A 13,604-nucleotide genomic window follows, 5' to 3' on the forward strand; every position below is an offset into this window, starting at 1 on the left:
GTTGGTACTGGTATTAGTTGGTTGGTTGGTTTGAGGTATAAAGGGACCAAACTACAGGGTCATTAGTCCCTTTTCCCTGACGCAAGAACGGCTCAGGGTAAAACAAGACCCAATGTACGTCTGAAAAAGTGAAAGGGGGAAGAGGAATTCGAAACCACACCTAAAAAGAAAATAAATGGAACGAACAGAAAACGGGGAAAACGTATATCGCAAGCAAAAGTAGAAGAAGGTATTAGAACGATAGAGCAGAAGGTCTGTGATGGCTGACCACAAGAATAAAAGAGGATGAGCCAGCCACTCTGCAACACACTAAAATATCAACCTCAAAAGACAGGGCAAGATGAACACATGAAGGGAAAAGACGAAACCAGGACAAACAAATGCAAAGAAAGGGTGACAGAGTTAAAATGGGGGAGGGTGGAGGCCCAGGAGAGAAGGCCAAAGACACGCCCTTAAATGGTACGATAAAAAACCCTCAGGAATAAAACGTAAAACTAAATCTGCTTTTGAGCCGTTGTCGCCCAACGCCGAAGGTAGGGTGCTGGGAAAGTTAAAAGTACGTCGCAGAGCGGCTAAAATTGGGCAGTCCAGCAAGATGTGGACAAGTGTCATAGGGGAGCCACAGCGACATCGAGGTGGGTCCTTGCGACGTAGGACGTAACCATGTGTTAGCCACGTATGGCCAATGTGGAGCTGGCAGAGAACCACAGACTCCCTGCGAGAGGCCTGCGTGGAAGACTTCCACACATTCGTAGGCTCCTTAATGGCAAGCAGTTTGTTGTGTGTACTGAGACTATGCCATTCCGTCTCCCAAAGCCGAAAAATCTGACTGTATAATAATGAATGCAGTTCAGTGACGGGGATGCCGATCTCCAGAAACGGTTTCTGTGTAGCCTGTCTGGCCAGCCTGCCGGCAAGTTCATTTCCTGGGATTCCGACGTGACCCGGGGCCCAGACGAACACCACTGAACGAATGTACCGTTCCACAGCATAGATGGACTCCTAGATGGACGCTATCAAATGATGACGAGGGTAACACTGGTCGATAGCTTTTCAGCTGCTCAGGGAGTCAGTACAGAGAAGAAACGACTCGCCAGAGCATGAACAGATGTACTCAAGCGCACGAGAAATGGCCGCCAGCTCTGCAGTGAATACACTGCAGACACAGGGCAAGGAATGCTGTTCAATATGGCCTCTGTGGACTAGGAGAAGCGAACATGACCACCAGCCATCGAGCCGTCGGTGTAAACCACTTCAAAGGCCCGTAATACGTCAAGTATCGAGAGGAAGTGACAGCAGAGAGTTGCGGGGTTAACTGAGTCCTTAAGGCCATGCGAAAGATCCAGTCAAAGCTTCGGCCTAGATTTACACCAAGGAGGTGTACGTGAATGGACCTCGAGTACAGATGGTAAAGATAAAGACTCCAGTTCGGACAGAAGGGATCATACATGAACCGCAGTCATAAGTTCTGAACTGGTCCGTGAAACCGTCATTTGGATGCTCAGGAGAACTACGAATGTGTGCAACATAATTGGCGAGCAGTTGTGTACGCCTAACCTCCAATGGAGGAATTCCGGCCTCTACCAGTACGCTGGTCACAGGACCCGTCCTAAAAGCTCCTGTCGCTAGTTGAACGGCACAGTGGTGCACAGGGTCGAGTAAACACAACGCTGATGGCGCCGCCGAACCATAAACCAGACTCCCATAGTCAACGCGAGATTGAACACGGGCTCTGTAGAGCTGCAGGAGCATAGAGCGATCTGCACCCCAGTTAGTGTTGCTCAGGCAGCGGAGGGCATTGAAGTGCTGCCAGCACTTCCGCCTCAGCTGACGAAGATGAGGAAGCCAAGTCAATCGGGCGTCGAAAACCAGTCCTAAGAATTGATAGGTCTCCACTACAGTGAGTGGATCGTAATTAAGGTAAAGTTCTGGTTCTGGATGAACGGTACGACGCTGACAGAAGTGCATAACACACGACTTTGCGGCCGAAAACTGGTAACCGTGGGCTAGAGCCCGTAACTGCACCTTTTGGGTGGCTCCATGTGGGCGCCGCTCAGCAATACCAGTACTGGTGGAGCAGTGCGAAATGAAGAAGTCGTCTGCATACAGAGAAGGTGAGACGAACGACCCTACAGCTGCTGCTAGACCATTAATGGCAACTGAAAATAGAGAGACACTCAAACAGAGCCCTGTGGGACCTCATTCTCCTGGATATGGGAGGACTATGGAATGCACCAATTTGGACACAGAAAGTACGAAGCGCCAGGAAATTTTGGGTAAAAATAGGGAGTGGGCCTCAGACCCCACTCGTATAGTGTGGGAAGGACATGATGTCGCCAGGTCGTGTCATACGCTTTAGGTAAATTAAAAAAGACAGTAACCAGGTGTTGGCGTCTGGAAAAGGCTGTTCAGATGGCAGACTCGAGGGACACAAGATTATCAGTGGTAGAGCGACCCCGGCGGACGCCGCCTGACATGGAACCAGTAAGCCACGTGACTCCAAGGACCCAACCTAACCGCTGACACACCATACATTCCAGCAGCTTACGAAGAACGTTGGTGAGGCTGATGGGCCGATAACTATCCACATCAAGCTGGTTTTTGCCGGGTTTGAGCACAGGAATGATAGTGCTCTCCCGCCATTGCGATGGAATGACGCCATCGCACCAGATCCGGTTGAAAATGACGAGGAGATGTCGCTTGTTGTCGGACGAGAGTTGTTTAATCATCTGACTGTGGATCCGATCCGGCCCAGGAGCTGTGTTGGAGAAATGTGCAAGAGTGCTGAAGAGCTCCCACTCTGTAAATGGGGCGTTATAAGGTTCACTGTAGTGTGTAGTGAACGGGAGGATTTCCCTCCCATCCGACGTTTGAGAGTGCGAAACGCTGGGGGATAATTCTCCGACACAGAGACTCGAACATAGTGCTCAGAAAAGTGCTTCGCAATCGCATTTGCTTCGGTAGATAACACGTCATCGATGTTAATACCAGGGTCACCTGTTGGGGTCTGATACCCAAAAACACGTCTGATCTTCGTCTAGACTTAGGAAGGTGACGTATGACACCCAGTGGTTGAGATGTTCCTCTCACAACACTCCTGTTTCCGTCTTTTTATAAGCTGGCGAACGCGGGCATGGAGCTGTTTAAAAGCTGTTAGGTGTTCCAGAGAAGGGTGCCGCTTATGTCACTGTAGAGCCTGCCTAAGCTCTTTAATGGTCTCAGAAATTTCCGGCGACCACCAAAGTACTTTCTTTCGCCTGGACACCCTAAGGAACAAGAAATCGTGTATCCCGTCGCAGAAACGATCGTTCTAGTGACCCGCTCAACCACCACATCGATGGTACCATATGGGGGAGATTCAACAATGACAGCAGACGTGAAAGCTATCCAATCTGCCTTGTTTAAAGCCCATCTTGGTAGGGGTCCATGGGCATGACGCTAGGGAGTGACAGGAAGATGGGGAAGTGGTCACTACCACACAAGTCATCGTGGCTCTCCAATGTACAGATGGGAAGTCATGGGCTGCAAAATGATAAATCAATGGCTGAGTAAGTACCATGAGCCACACTGAAATGTGTGGGAGCCCCAGTATTTAGGAGGCAGAGGTCGAGCTGAGATTGTAAATTTTCGACACCTCTACCTCAGCCAGTAATCATGGTGCTACCCAACAAGGGGTTATGGGCGTTAAAATCTCCCAGAAGTACGAAAGGTTTATGGAGTTGTTGAATCAGTGCAGCCAAGATGTTCAGGGGTACCACACCATCTGAAGGAAATGTACATTGCAAACAGTTATTTCCTGCGTCGTCCTTATCCTGACACCCACAACTTAAAGAGGAGTATGAAGTGGCACAGATTCACTAAATACAGAGTTCAGGACATAAACGCAAACTCCACCTGACACACTACGATAGTCGCTACGGTTCTTGAAATAACCGTCATAGCCACAGAGGGCAGGGGTCCATATTGCTGGGAGCAAGGTTTCCTGGAGGGCAACGCAAAAAGCAGGTGTAAAGCTTAACAGTTGCTGTAGCTCGGCCAAGTGATGGGAAAACCCAGCAATTCCACTGGAGGATGAAGCTATTGTGAGGCTGGTAAGGCATGAAGCGCACAAATAGGCAGGTTACGCCTCAGGATCACCTGCTGCCACCGATTGAGTATTTATATCCATTCCCATTGTGGATGCGGCCTCAGTGAGATCCAGGTCGTCACGGAATGCTAAGATCTCCACCTCATCCACAGATGCAGAATTGGTAGGGAGTGCTGGTGTTGGGGCCACCTGAGGGTCCTGTTTCTTAGTCTTCTTCTTCATTTGCTTACTCTCTCGCTTCTCTTTAGAGGCTTGCTGGGAGGACTTCTCCGAAGTAGTTTCAGGCATGGAGGAAGATCGTGAAGCTCTTCATCCAGCAGCTTTTGACTCCTTTAGCCACTGGCGAGTGTCTGCTATGGCATTAGTGGAGAGAGGGTCCCGAGGAACCCCTTCTGCACGAAAGGAGCAGCAGCGGACTGTTGCTTCTCCAGCTGGGGGGAGAGGACCGATGTCACCTGGGTTTGGGGGGGGGGGGGAGCCTTGCTCCCAAAGTAGGTACTTTGGGAGCAATGGAAGAAGACATGCCCTCAGCCAACTGGAGAGGGGAGGAAGATGGGTGGCCCTGAGGGTCCACTTGAGTAACCTTAGATGATGGGCATAACGGAGTCATCAATAGCGCCGCCATCGAGGCGACAGCATAAGAAGATAGCATGCGAACAGGGTTTGGTCTTCCATATTCGAGTTTAGCCTCACAGTAAGACAGTCTGTCCAGGGTATTGTACACCGTAATTTTGAGCTCCTTTTGGAGTACTGGACAGGGGGAGTGATGCTGCCCACAATTCACACAGATGGGAGGACGCACACATGGAGTATTCGGATGCAGCAAACATCTGCAGTCTCTACATGTGGTGCTGGAAGGGCACCAGGAGGACATGTGCCCAAATTTCTGGCACTTGCACTGCATAGGGGGACGGACATAGGGTTTGACAAAACATCAGTACATCATCACCTTGACCTTTTCACGTAATGAATCACCCTCAGAGGCCAAGATGAAGGCACCAGTGGCAACCCTATTTTATTTGAGTCCCCTGTAAACGCACCAGACGCCATTCTAAATTTGGTATGTAGCTCGTCACCTGACTGTAACAGGAGGTCGCGATGAAAAATCATTCCCTGGACCATATTGAGGCTTTTGTGGGGAATGACAGAAACAGGAATGTCACCCAGCGTGTCACAGGCGAGTAACGCCTGGGACTGGGTTTTGGATGCTGTCTGAATCAAAACCAACCCATTGCCCATTTTGGACAGCACTGTCACTTCCCAAACGTATCCTCCAGGTGCTCAACAAAAAACAGAGGCTTCGTTTCCAAAAAGGAGTACCCATCAGTTCTGCTGCACACTAAGTAACGTGGCGAATATGAATCCTGTCGCTCTGAAGCCCGACGTTCTAGGTGTTGCTAGGGAGAGGAACGATTTAGGGTCATACCTGTCAGCATTGAAATCAATCTTCTCTTACTTAGAGACTGCCAGGCCAATTGGTCTCCAGCAAAAGATGACTTAGTCCGCTTCATCGTGGGTCATCCACCCTGATGCCACCCACTCCGATCAGGGGCTCCCCCCACGGGCGCCACCTAGCCATAGCAAAGGCTACCTGTCATGATGGCCGTTGCCAGGAGTTCTGATGTCTCAGGGGGATAGACATCTATTCCTTGGCATACATGGCGAGTTTACAGATCAGACATCAGCAGTGCGATCCCTGTGTTGTCAGGGGGCTACCACCAAATGCGTACATGATGGCCCCACCACAGTGGACTGGCTACTGTGCTGGATATTGGGCGCAGAGAAATCCAATATTGTCATGGGGGCAAAAGAGGACAGGAGACAACATAAGAAGATGGCATACCCCAAAAAGTGTCTTCGCACAGATAGTTGAATTGCAGGTAGAGATGCAAAGCAATGACAAGATGTTCAGGAGATCGAATCTAAGGGCACTTGGATAACTCATACACCACATAAGACCTCCCCCTTCATATGGCCCGCACGTCTGTAGAATTTGGAAAGTGGCAGGTCAAAGCATAAAATTGGACCCGAACTTATAGGGCCAAAAAGTGTGAGACTCCCTTTAGTCGCCTCTTACGACAGGCATGAATACCTCGGGACTATTCTAACCGCTGGACCCACAGGGGGAGGTATTAGTTGTCATTTAGTAGTTTAATAAAAGTTGTTGCTTTCTTAGTAGAAAGAAAATTATTTAGAAGCCGCTTTTGTTAGATCTATAAATAGTTATACTGGTGTAACTGAACTAGGTAATGTAGACGTTTACTTTCTTTCACTAATTGTAAAATTTTACCATGAGTGAGAAGTCTGGGCTCTGTCGTAGGTTTGTGAGTAGTGGGTTATGGTGTGGAATTTGTTCAAAGTACTTTCATTGGGGAGAATGCAGTGGGGAAGCCAGTGGGCATTCTTGCGAGATTCTCTCCTTGGAGTGCAGAATCTGTAGTAGAAATAGCTTTATAGAGGAACAAGAATGTAAGACTTGTGCCTTTCAGGTGTAGTTACAATCCGCAAAGGAAAAACTAGATAGGTTGAGGAGGGTGAAGGGTACTGTGAAATGGGAACCAGCAGTTGGCAAGAAGTTACCTAGGAGGAGGAGGAGGTATTCAGACTGTTGTACTTTGCGTATATGCAGTATATTTGACCAACTGTCAAAGTTGAATGGAGAGGAGCCTCTTGTAGCTGTAAGTATAGGAAACATGCAACAGTCCTCAGCAGTTAGGAGGCCTGAGTCAGTTGAAAAGTTTAACGGAAAGAAGAAGGTTCTATTGCTAGGTAGTTCACATAGCAGAGGTGTGGGCCAGCAGTTGCAGGAAGTGTTTTGAAGTGAGTAGCATGTCACCTGCATTGTGAAGCTTAGTGCAGGGTTGGCTCAGGGCACTGACAGCATTGGGGAGTTATGTAGGAATTTTACGGAGGAGGATCAGGTGGCGATAATTGATGGAGCAGGGAGTTGATAGAGCAGGGAATATTCTTGATAGGAACAGGGAATATGATGTGGTGGTGACCTGGTAAAGATAGCTACTCAAAGTGGTGGCACTGATGTGCACTTTGTGCAACTGTTTCAGCATCATGATCGGCCTCGTCTTAATGTGGCTGTTAGGCATGTTACAATGGGGCTGGAGAAGGCACTGATGGCAGAGGGCATGGGTGACATTGCAGCGGTGCCAGTTGAGTCTATCAATAGATCAGGTTTCACTAGGCATAGCCTGAACCTCAATAGGTATGGTAAGGGGAGGCTGGCAAAGCTTATAGACGATGGTGTAGTGGGGGATGGTGGGCCCACTCATGGAAAAATTCCTGTATTACTTGGTGTTAGAGATGCACCTTTTTCAGACTGAAATTAGCTGCTTAAAGGAAGTCCTGTAAGTAAGGAATCACCTTCAGAGGACATCAAGTTTCCAAGTAGAGAAGGTATTAGCAAAGTTCTTCAAAATATAAGAGGTATTAGAGACAACGTTAGTGAACTGCTAATAGATGTTGACTCTGAAATTACTGGTATATTGGAGCACCACTTAAATAATTTGACAATTGAGAGGTTTCCTTTACCAGGATACAGATTAGCTGGCTGTTTTTCAAGGAGTTCCTTGTGGGGTGGGGGAGTAGCCATACATGTAAAAAACAGTATTCCATTTGAGCACATGGGCATATCACGACACTACACTGAACATATATTTGGATGTTGTGCAGGGGCAGTTGAATTTGTGAAACTAAACTTCTAATTGTTGCTGTTTATAGGTCTCCTAACTCAGACTTCAGAGAATTTCTGCTCATGCTAGAGAGGTTTCTTGATTCACTTTATAGGAATCACCAAAAATTAGTTATAAGTGGTGACTTGAATATAAATTTAGCATATGGTGGTACAAGAAAAAGGATGTTAGCAGATCATCTAAATTCATATTATCTGATGCAGATTTTATTTTTTCAAACTAGGGTGCAGGGCAACAGTAGCACAGCCTCAGACTATATTTTTATTCATTCTTCGTTACTAGATGGGAATTCTGTTAGTAAAAGGGTGAATGGCCTTTCAGACCATTATGCACAAATTTAACACTAAAAGCCTTTTGTACTCAAACAAATGTCACATATAACCATAAACAATGTAGGAAAGTTAATCCGTCGACAAAAGAGTGTTTTTTTAAAATTCGTCAAGTAACATGCATGGCAGGGTGATTATAGTTCGAGTAATATAGATGAAAAATATAGTGCTTTCCTTAACACGTTTCTCATGCTTTCCATTAGAGCGTTCTACAATGGGTACTAGCAGTAAAAGACAGTCTGGGAGGCTGACTAGTGGGATAAGGATTTCATGTAAAACAAAGTAGGAATTATATCAAAATATTAGAAGCAGTCACAATCAAGCTACAGTAGCCCATCACAAACAATATTGTAAGGTGCTTAAAAATGTTATTAGGAAGGCAAAGGTTCAAATGGCTCTGAGCACTATGCGTCTTAACTTCTGAGGTCATCAGTCGCCTAGAACTTAGAACTAATTAAATCTAACTAACCTAAGGACATCACACACATCCATGCCCGAGGCAGGATTCGAACCTGCGGCTGGAGCGGTCGCTCGGTTCCAGACTGTTGCGCCCAGAACCGCACGGCCACTCCGGCCGGCTAAAGGCAAAGAGTTTGCGGTGCTCAAATAGAATAGCTAATTCACAGTATAAAATTAAAATCATATGGTCAATTGTGAAGGAAGTATCTGGTCAGCAGCACAAGGTCGACGATATGAAGTAAGTTCGAAGCAAAACTATTTTGTTACTGATAAATCAGATATAGGTGCAGTATTTAACACTCATTTCCTGAACATTGCTGGTGAATTAAATGAAAATTTAGTTTCTACTGGGAAACATATAACGCTCTTGGAAAATGCCTTTTCGAGACAGATGTCTGAAATTCTCCTCTGTGCTACTGACAAGGGGGGGGATTGAGACAATAATTAAATCACTGAAGATAAAAGACTCTCATGGATAGGATGGAGTGCCTAGCAGAATATTAAAGTACTGTGCTGCACATGTACTTAGCCAGATTTTAATTTTCCCTTTAGGAATGGTTAGTTTCCTGAATGATTGAAGTACTTAGTAGTAATGCAGATTTATAAAAGGGAGAAAGGGATAATGTAGACAATTTTAGACCCATTTCTATGTCATCAGTGTTTGCTAAAGTTATTGAAAAGGCTATGTATGTAAGGATGATTGATCATTTTATATCAGACAATTTGCTATCAAAAGTACAGTTCGGCTTTAGAAATCGTTTAACAGCTCTTTTCTCTGTGAGGTACCGGATGGGTTAAACAAAAGGTTTTGAGAGCTAGGTATATTTTTTTTTATTTAACTAAGGCTTTTGGCTGTGTTGATCACAAAATATTGCTTCAGAAATTGGACCACTACGGATTATGGAGAGTAGCTCACAACTGGTTCACCTCTTACTTCTACAACAGACAGCAAAGGTCATTATTCACAGTGTCGAGAATGGCTGTGATGTGGGATCTGAGTGGGGTACAGTCAAATGGGGGGTGCCCCAGGGATCAGTGTTGGTGCCACACGTGTTCCTTATTTGTATAAATGATGTGCCCTCTAGTATTACAGGTAATTAAAATATGTCTGTTAGCTGATGACACTAGCTTGGTAGTAAAGGATGTTGTGTGCAACATTGGCTTGGTTTCAAATAGTGCAGTTCATGTCCTAAGTTCCTGGCTTTTAGAAAATAAACTAACGCTAAATCACAGTAAGACTCAGTTTTTACAGTTTCTAACATATAATTCAACAAAACCCGACATTTCAATTTCATAGAATGGGCATATGATTAGTGAAATTGAACAGTTCATATTTGGAGGTGTTCAGATAGATAGTAAACTGATGTGGAAAGCCAACGTTCAGGATCTTGTCCCAAGACTTAATTCTGCCTTCTTTACTATTCAAACAGTACTTAAGTAATTGATCGTTCGACACGAAAATTAGTCTACTTTGCTTATTTTCATTCGCTTATGTCGTATGGTATTATATTTTGGATAACTCTTCCCATTCTAAGAGGATATTTTTGGCTCAGAAACGGGCGGTTCGCGCAATTAGTTGTGTAAGTTCGGAAACCTCATGTCGACCCATGTTCACTACTCTGAGTATTTTGACATTGGCCCGTCAACATATATTCTTTGTATTTCTTACTGTCGGTTCTTGTTAACAATATCAGCCTATTCCCAAGAATGAGCAGCTTTCAGGCAGTTAATACTCAGCAGAAATCCAACCTTCATTTGGACTGGACTTTCTTCACTCTTGTCCAGAAAGGTGTTCAGTGTACTGCTTCATCCATTTTCAATAAGCTACCACAAGAATTCAAAAATCTTAGCAGTAATCCACGCGCTTTCAAATCGAAACAGAAGAGTTTCCTTATGGGTCACTCCTATTCTGTTGAGGAGTTCCTTGAAAATTTAAGCTGATTCTTATGTTACATTGTTGGTTGCGTCTACTTAAACTTATGGCTTGACTTTCTTTGGGTCATAAACATATCTGAATCCTATTAAAAACCTATGAGAGGAACGCGATCTAAGGCTAAGGCGATGAAAATTCTTCGACCGCGACTAATAATTGCAATCTTTGGTTAAAGAATGGCAGAAAATTTCCCTGCATCGTTTGGCTGTCCTCGTTGGCGCAGTGCCGTCCGTCATGCCGTGCGGCTGCGATTAAGGCGAAAGGTTGGTATGCGAACAATTACTAGTGGCTATGTATACTGATTCGAGTTCCACGGGTCTTTTAAGCACCAACATGACAGAGACATAACAACATCTTAGCGTATAGACAAGATAACAGATGTGCATTTTTATGGGAACATAGTTATTTTATGCGAGTCCATTTTCATATCAAAAAGTGTTTCGCGTGCGAAATATAGCCGAAAATTATCGCTGGACAGCGCTGTAGTTGCAAATCACGATGACAGCTTCGTTCCCTATATGCACTGGTTGTTTTTGAGACTGTAGCAATCATGATGGAAACTACATTTGACGTACTTCGCGATGAGAAACACGTCGCTTGTAATGACGACATGAGACTTAACTTAAAAGATAAGTTGAGGATGGCAAACACACTTCATAGCAACTGTCTTAGTCTTTCATTAAGCAAGTATTAAATGTAACCAAGCAGAAATTTGGAAAGGAATTCGAGTTGAGTGAGAAGAAATGAAAACTTTTAGGACTTTCTCATGACAGCGAAATTCTGTCAGACAATGAATGGGAAGACCAGCTGAACAGAATGCACAGTGTCTTGAAAAGAGGCTGTAGGATGAACTTCAGTAAAAGTAAAATAATGCAATGTAGTCGAACTGAATCGGAAATGCTGATGGAATTAGATTACGAAGTGAGGTAACAACATCAGTTGCTGAGTTTTGCTATTTGAACTGGAAAATAGCTCACGATGGTCAAAGTAAAAAGTATCGGTATATAAAATGCAGACTGGCAACAGCGAGGAAAGCGTTGTGAAAAAGATAAAACTGTTAACATGCAATATAAAATTGAGTATCAGGAAGTGGAAGCTTATATGGAAGTGAAAATGCACGACAAAATACAGACAAAAAGCAGATAGAAGCTTTTGAAATTTGACCTTAGAGAAGAATTTTGAAGATTGGATTGATAAATGGAGCAGGTCATGAAGAGATACTGCACTGAATTGGGGATTTATGGCAAAACATCCCTAAAACAAAATATAGGTTGATATATCACAACCTGAAGCATCAAGGAATATTTAGTTTTTGTTATGCATGAAAGTGTAAGGGGTAAAATTTGTAAGTACAGACAAAGGCATTACAAAAGTTAGTAGAACCAAGTGGATGAAGGTTGCAGAAGTTACATAAACCTAAAGACTTGCACATTATAGCCTAGAGTAGAGAGGTTCACCAAAGTAATCTCTAAACCGATGACCACAGTAATATTAACTACAAATCTGCCAATAAGGTTGCGGCTAAGTCGTTTACATCTACATTTATGCTCCGCAAGCCACCTTATGGTGAGTGGCGGAGGATACTTTTTGCACGACTATCACTTCCCCCTTTTCCCGTTCCAGTCACAAATGGCTTGTGGGAGGACGGATTGCTGGTAACACCCCTGTTTGGACTGTAATCTCTCTAATTTTATTTTCAAGGTTTTTTCGAGAGATGTACGTAGAAGGAAACAATATATTGGCTGATTTTCGTAAGACCATACGCCTTCGGAACTTTAACGGCGAACCTCATCGTGGCGAACACCTTTCTTGCAACGTTTGTCACTGCAGTTGGTGAAGCATCTCCTTGACGTTTCGTGCTTGTTAAGTGCACCTGTGAAGAAACGCACTGCTCTTCTTTGGATCTTTTCTGTTCCCTCAATCAATTCTATTTGATACGTATCCCAGACTGACAAGCAACATCCAAGTCGAGCCATAATTTTGTAATCCACCTCGTTTGTTGGTGGTCTACATTTCTTGAGGATTTTTCCAATGCATCTCAGTCTGGCATCTGCCTTACCTGCCATTACTTTTATGTAGTCGTACCACTTTAAATTGATCTGCACGCATACTCCTAGTTATTTATGGATGTAACTGCTTCCAGCGACTGCTCTGTAGTCGTGCAATCATAGAATAATGGGTCTTTTTGCCTATGTACATCCAATACGCTACATTTTTTTTATGTCCAGAGTAAATTGCCACTTTCTCTACCAAGCGTCGTTCCTCTGCAGGTCTTCCTTCAATTATCTAGCGTTCCGACTCTCTGTATACAACGGCATCACCCACGAAATGCCTCATAGAACTTCAGACATTGTCTACTACGTGATTTAAATACATATATTGTGAAATGTTATACTCCTCTAACACTCTTTGGGGACGCCCGAAGTTATTTATGCGTCTGAAGATTTTTGTCCATTGAGAATGACATGTTAAGTTCTGTTTGCTACAAACTCTTCAGTCCAATTACACAGTTCGTCTGACATCCTGTACGCTCATATTTTGTTATTAGACGGCAGTGCGTGACTGTATCGAGCGTCTTCCTGTAATGGAACACTGCATCGAGTGCGTGACTGTACCGAGCGCCTTCCTGTAATGGAACACGGCATCGATCTGGGCGCCGTTATCTCCTGCTTCCAGGGTCTCGTGGACGAAATGCCAGCTGAGTTTCACACGATCGTTGTTTTTGGAACCCATGTTGATTCCTACAGAGGAGATTTCATGTGAAACAACAACAATGTTGGTGAATTTCAAAGGCATGAAGCTGAGTTGGACAGTGGAATATCGATCCCTTCAATGTAAAATCAATGTGTCGCATCTTTTGCAAGTGTAGGCTCTTTACCTATTTGGTTATTAAAGTTGTACCCCACATTCACTTGACTCCCAGATAGTGATGGATAAGGGACTGATATGCTTCTACCAACACGTAAAACATAACCTCTCACACACCAGTACCCTTCATAATGTGTATCTGGCTAGAGCCTCAAGTGTGAAAGTCACGTTGCATTAAACGCCAAGATGTGCTTCGTGTCTTAGGCAGCCCTTAATGCATTTAC

The sequence above is a fragment of the Schistocerca cancellata genome, chromosome 2 (assembly GCF_023864275.1).
Source record: "Schistocerca cancellata isolate TAMUIC-IGC-003103 chromosome 2, iqSchCanc2.1, whole genome shotgun sequence".
NCBI classification, from domain to species: domain Eukaryota; kingdom Metazoa; phylum Arthropoda; class Insecta; order Orthoptera; family Acrididae; genus Schistocerca; species Schistocerca cancellata.